This window comes from Trifolium pratense, linkage group LG6 (assembly GCF_020283565.1).
Source record: "Trifolium pratense cultivar HEN17-A07 linkage group LG6, ARS_RC_1.1, whole genome shotgun sequence".
NCBI classification, from domain to species: Eukaryota; Viridiplantae; Streptophyta; class Magnoliopsida; order Fabales; family Fabaceae; genus Trifolium; species Trifolium pratense.
Window position 1 is genome coordinate 7,006,421 of NC_060064.1, and position 6,260 is coordinate 7,012,680.

General features: G+C 33.6%; 1 long non-coding RNA gene across 30 annotated transcripts; it reads left to right on the plus strand.

Moving 5' to 3' along the window:
- Positions 1–255: 255 nt before the first annotated feature.
- On the plus strand, positions 256–6,260 carry LOC123888537. Of its 30 annotated transcripts, none has more exons than XR_006802169.1 (15): positions 274–948; positions 1,119–1,180; positions 1,278–1,341; positions 1,426–1,524; positions 1,978–2,045; positions 2,147–2,188; positions 2,672–2,739; positions 2,830–2,931; positions 3,161–3,240; positions 3,998–4,086; positions 4,234–4,322; positions 4,413–4,513; positions 4,652–4,764; positions 4,868–4,934; positions 5,905–6,260. It is a non-coding gene; the product is annotated as an uncharacterized LOC123888537 (long non-coding RNA). The 30 variants fall into 30 exon arrangements; XR_006802163.1 differs by having other exon boundaries at positions 275–933; positions 1,978–2,074; XR_006802168.1 differs by having other exon boundaries at positions 538–933.

The window sequence follows — 6,260 nt, forward strand, 5'->3', positions numbered from 1 at the left end:
AGCCAAACTATTGGGATATTGAAAAATATAATTTTAATGTAGCCCAAAATTCTTTTTCTCAAGTCCTCACTTTTTTAATTTGTTTTATTACTAACACTTTTTTTGTTGAGCAATCTCAAATCCTCATTTATACATAGTTTGAGTGAACCTTGTATGATACCATGTCCCATCATAGCAAATATAGCATTTAGATGTTGGGCCATGCTTGGCTAGTATTATAAAGACACTGATAATAATCTATATATCTTATTATACTAAAAGCAAGGTTGATTTGTCAGCCCTAATTCCTTTGCTAACTTGCAACCCTAATCTTTGTCCAATTGGCTTTTGACATTTTTTCCTAGCAGCCAATACAATCTTGACACACCTAGGTTTTAATTTCATTTTAGGTTTTGCTGTGTTGCTTTTCATCTAGGGTTTGGAGGACATTCAAATAGCCATCTTACATGTGGCTCTAGGTTTGCTTAGGTTTAGGTTTATATGAATCTTACACATCTTACACATGGCTTAATATAATTCTTTGCATGTCTCATGGCTGGTTTTGAGATTGCTGGTTTAAAGAAACAATTGACACAAGTAGTTTATGGAAACAATTGTGGTTTTATTATTTCTTTCCCAGTGTTTTTTCATTTGTCAAGTTTTTCTCTCTCTCTCCCCCCTCTCGTACGCTCTCACTCTTTCTCCTCACACTTTCATCTCTCTTTCTCCTCCCCATCTCATCCTTCACCATAACATCCACACCACAACCTCCACCACCATCTACAAATCAATCACTCGTAAGAGTGAGGGAGTGGCCGAGTGAGAGAAGCCGGCGGGAGAGAAGTTCTGGCGAGGAGGAGGAGTTCCGGCCGAGAGAGTTCTTGTGGCCGTTTGTGGTGACACGGCGGTGCTTGGCAACGGCGGCATGAAGCTTCTTGCTCCTTCTTTCTCCTGGTTCGATCTCAAATTGTATGCTCTATTTATTTTTGTTTTTTTTCGTTGCTTTTTTTTGTTGTTGGTGAGGATGTGGTGGTTATGGTGGATGGTGATGTATCTCTAAATTCATCTTCTAGATTTCATCTTTCTCAATTTGTCAATATTCATCTCTCTAATTGGTTTTCTATGTTGTTTTTTTGCAGGCTCCATAGAAGGATAAGGCTCCTCCATAGAAAAATCACTATGACCACAATTTCAGAAAGAGGTAAAGATGATTCTACTAATTTTTGTGTGTTGGTGGTTTTTTTTAGTTAAATTTTTTACAGTATGTGTTTGTTTTTTAATGACTTCTTTTGATGCAGATGAATGATGGTTGGGTTGGTTTGGAAAAGGCACCTGATGGATCTTTCAAGAAGAAGATTCTGGGTTAGTAATTTTCAAGTTTTTTGTTTCTGTTCTTTTGGGAAATTTTTGTTCTTGATTCTTAAATGTAGTTTTGGGTTTTTGCAGATTAGGGGTATGGCTTTTGTCTAGGGTTAAGCCATCAGAGATTTTTTTGAAATCTATATCAAAGGAAGTTACTGGTGTTGAAGTCATTTACCCATCAAGGTTGGTTGGTGTTAAATCATAATGTGTTGTTCTGTTAAAGGTTTTCCTTTCCAATTAGGGTTTTTAGGTCCTTATTTGCGTAAAATCAATTTATGAAGCCAATTTTTTCCGACATTTCTAATTTCTTTCATTGAAATGAAATTTTGCAGACAAGTAAATTTTATTTTTGTTAAACATTTTGAGAATTATAATTTTGCAGACAAGTAAATTTTATTTTTGTTAAACATTTTGAGAATTATTGTCAGTGATTATTGTTCTTAATTACTTCTGTTTAGAGGCCTGTTATATGCTATTCTTTTGTTCTTTTTCAAATAGTTTTTCATCTTTTCCTGGGTTTGGAAGAAAATCTAGATGGAGGATGATAAACAACAATGAATATTGTTATCGTCTAATTTCATTGCAATATTGTTTTATACTGTTTTCTAATCTTGAATTCTTGAATGATAATTGCAGGGTAAGGGAATGGGTATTTTCCGTAAGAGAAGGAACAATTGTGAAACAGTACCAAGTAGATAAGTAAGGTATTGGATGCCACCCTTGAAGATTTGGAGTAAGTGCCCCCCTGCCATTTTAATTTGTATTGTCCTTAAGCTTATACTTAAATACTTTCTCTTCTGAATAGGTTTTCTAATAAACACTGAAAGGAGAAGGAACTTTCATATAGGTCTATCCAAATCTCAACTTGATCTATGCTGTTCATGTTTCCTTACTTCTTTTTCGTCCTTGCTCTACTTTTGCAAATTGTGTCAATATTTCAGATATTACATGCCTTTCCTAATACATTTGTTCATCTTTTTATTTTGATTATTACTTTTATTATATCATTGTATAGGACTGTAGTATGAGCATGTAGGTCTATCATTTGTTCACCTTGCTAAATTTGGTTGTATCCATAGTTAATGCTCCTACATTGATGAATGGCTTCTGATGACTACATAGTGAGGGACATACTATGTGGACAGATACGGGTCAAACAATTGAACATAATACTGTGTTTCTCTATATAAATACTAATAGAGCAGTCATAAGTCAGATGTTATTCATTTTGTACATGTTATTTCCTCTCTTTTTTCCCTGTCAATTCTCTTATTTATGAGGCAGCTATAAAATTTATCATTATTCTATTTATTTATTTTTTTATTTTTAGAGTTGTGGTCATGAGTTGAAGAAGCAAGATCTCATTTCATCTATTCTTTCTACAAATGCCGGATTATGGTATCAAAATTTTAGTTGTGTTTTTAGTTTTACAATTTAAGGAGTCAATTAATGTTTTATTTGACACTTGGTTCTTGCTGCTGTATGCAGGACACATCTATCAACTATGATTTTGGATAGAACTGGTTTATGTATCAAGATTTCTTCAAAAGCTGAATGTAAGGTCTTGGATGCCACCCTTGAAGATTTGGAGTAAGTGTGTTTATCTAACTCAGTGCACTTTATTCAATCATTTTTTGTAGTGTACTTATCCACTTGGTTGTTTTTACATTGAGATTTTGATAATTTCCGATTTTGTAGTTTTTTTTTTAGTGTAGGTTTTGATATGTGATTTCTTGAATCCATCATGGGACAAGAGTGAGTAACATGAAATTTGATTTGAGGGTAGTTTTGATTCAGTTTCAATTATTGCTTTTGACAGTGTCGCTTCTACCGTCAAGTCTGCAGTTGATATTCAAACACCGGGTGATCTTATAACTCTTACTGCTGCAGCTGCAACAGGTACTTGCTTAATCTTACTATGAACTGACATTATCTACGGTTTGGTTATTTAAGCAGTTCAATCTAAGTGCTTTTGCTGCATTATATTTCCATGGACCTCTCTTCCACTTTTTTGTTCATGCCTGTAGTCATGTCTCAACATAATCACTTTGATCTATACTATTTTTAACCGTTTCAACAAAGCAAGGCTCTAAAAAAAGTTATCAGTTTATCACTATCACAAAGAGCAACTATTTCTGGTTTATACTTTAGTTTGTGCTGTTTAATATGATTTAATTTTAATATAAACTCTCTCATTTGGTTCTTGGTATGGAGTTTGGGGAATCTATGCATACATGCAGGTGATTTGAGTCAATCAGTATCACTCTGACTAGCCGACAGCATTGCATTAAGCATTAACATATATATATATATATAGCAAGGTGCATGTTAGACTTCTTATTCTGGCAATTATGTTTTTATTTATTTTTAAGAAAAGAAAAGGGGAAAGTAATTATTGGATAGTTATGAGAGTGAGAGGCCAAGCTCTCTAATTCTTGGAAGGGATTCATTTAGTGATTGAGCAACTTGAATTTCTATTTTCAAATGAACTCATTTCATTTAGTTTCTTTATGTAATTCTTTGTTTTTTCTATTTAATTATCCTGGTCGGTGGCTAATTTATAAGTGCAATACACTTCTTATTGGTGTAGAAATGTTGTTGTTTCGTTTTGGCGTGGGCCTGTGATTTTGATATGGATGCCGGTTGGTTTTACCAGATTTGCACTAGGTGTGCTTCCAGGATCAATTTTATTGCAGGACAACTCTATTGTGACAAGTGCAAAATGCCACAAACTACGGTACCTAGGTATGGACTTTGCAGACACTGCACATTTAACCAAACATATGCTTGGCATTGCTATTAGTTGGTGTTTAAACAGAGTTTTGATCTTATTGTTGGAGATATGTTGTGGCTCTGTCTGAGTTTGATACTGATGCATGTTAGTTTTATCAGGCTTGCACCAAATGTGCATCCAAAATTAATTTCATTGGAGGCCAGTTTTACTGTGAAAAATGCAGGATGCCAAGAACTGCTATACCTAGGTATAGATTTCATAAACACTGCATCTCTCTTTAAATAATCACTTGATGTTGTTAATTGGACATGATATCCTTACCTCATTTTTTTTTTAGGTTTTCAGGAAGAACTGCACAAGACTTGCTTGATGCAGCATTTTGCAGATAAAGGATGGATTTTGATCTAGCTTGAAGGTTTTGATCATCTGTTATAAGAGGTAGTTTCTCTTCTTGCATCTCTTACATTATGATCTTTTTTTTTATTTGCGAAGTTAATTAGCATTTAGCACATGTATTATATGTTCTTAATGTTCCTGAATTTTCATCTATTTGATGTGAATTGCAATCAATTACAGTTATACCGAGACAATTGATACATAGGAATTACGGTTATACCTGAGGAACTTGATTAGTCATTTTTGTTGAACAACCGTCAACCAACCAGCAACAACCAAAAAACGCACTCACGGTGATCTTTTGCACACACACATACATATGAAAGTTCAGAATAAACATTACACATTGTTTGAGATGTCATGCTTGGCTATTAACATGTTGATATTGTTTTGCAGGAGATAGCAAAAAAGTGCAAATTTTGAGGTAACGAGAAATACAAACGAGAGTTTAAAGATGGTAAAGGTAAATTTAAAATTGAATCATATTCGATTACACCTCTGATATGTCTATTTTGTTCTTATAAAGTAAAAATTTGAGTATGAATTCTTTTTGGGAGTTGCAACCCTAAGTAGAGAACATTTCTTAGTTTTATTCTATCATTTTGTTATGTGCTTAGAGCCTCTAAGCACATACTGCTTTTATTATTAAATAAAATCCTTTCCAAGAACCATATCCTAGACCTGTCCATTCCAAGAACCTGTCTATTCTATACCACACCAGATTTGAATTCAACCTTCAAAAAATAGAAATAGAATTCAACCTTAAAAGGTCATAATTAATAGTATTATAGTAATAATAAGTGATTCAACTTTATTACTGGATCACACTATTATCAAAGAATACTGGCCAGATTTGGTTTTCTCTAAACATTGGGCTGCCTCACACCTGTACCCTCTTTTTGGTCATGCTCATGTAACAATTTACTTAGGAGTACAGTAATAAAATTTTAGATATACTGAACCATAAAATTTAGATATACTGAAGCTATAGACCAATTCATTCATGCTTAGGTCAGGTCCAGCATAACAAATGAGTCCAAAGCTGATCCAAAGATGAATCCAATACCATGAAATACAGTGGATAAAGTGTTTTAGGAAGTTATTGATTCTTTTGATTTCTTCTCTTTTATATTTTGGTATTCTTTAAACACTATCAATTATCTTTTATGTGATTTCATCATCATCCCTTGAGGAAGTTTTCTTTCCCAAAAACAAAGATGAAAAAACGATCAAAAGCAGGTAAGAAAACTCATTTTGTTTTTCTTGGTAAACATGATTACAGAATGTCTGCTGTATATATTTATCTGAAATTCTGAATTTTGATGAAATCATATAATATAGTCAATTACTTGAAGAGTCAGTGACTGAATTTTCCTTACTTATTTCTCGATTTCTTTCGGCATACCTGGCAACGGGAATGAATGAACATGTAGTACACACAACAACGGCAGCAGAATCTGCTTCACCAATTGGAGCTATAGGTGGTGCTGCTGAGTAAAGGAAATAGACTATAGGCGCTTTCGTATGCTTTGAGTCTGTATTAGGTGGTAGTTTAATTAGTGTAAATGAGAATGTTAGCAAGTGAAGCTATGGCTTTGAAGAGATATTAGTAGTTTATTTAGAAGGAGCTTTATCTTTGCATAAGGATTGACTATTAACAGTATTTTATGGCCTACTCTTGACTTGTGTTGGTGTACTTTGGTCACTAGGATGTACTTTTTAATGTATTGGTGTCTTTGTTTGAAATATTTGGTACTCTCTTAATGAAATGTATCCAATCTTCGGCTAA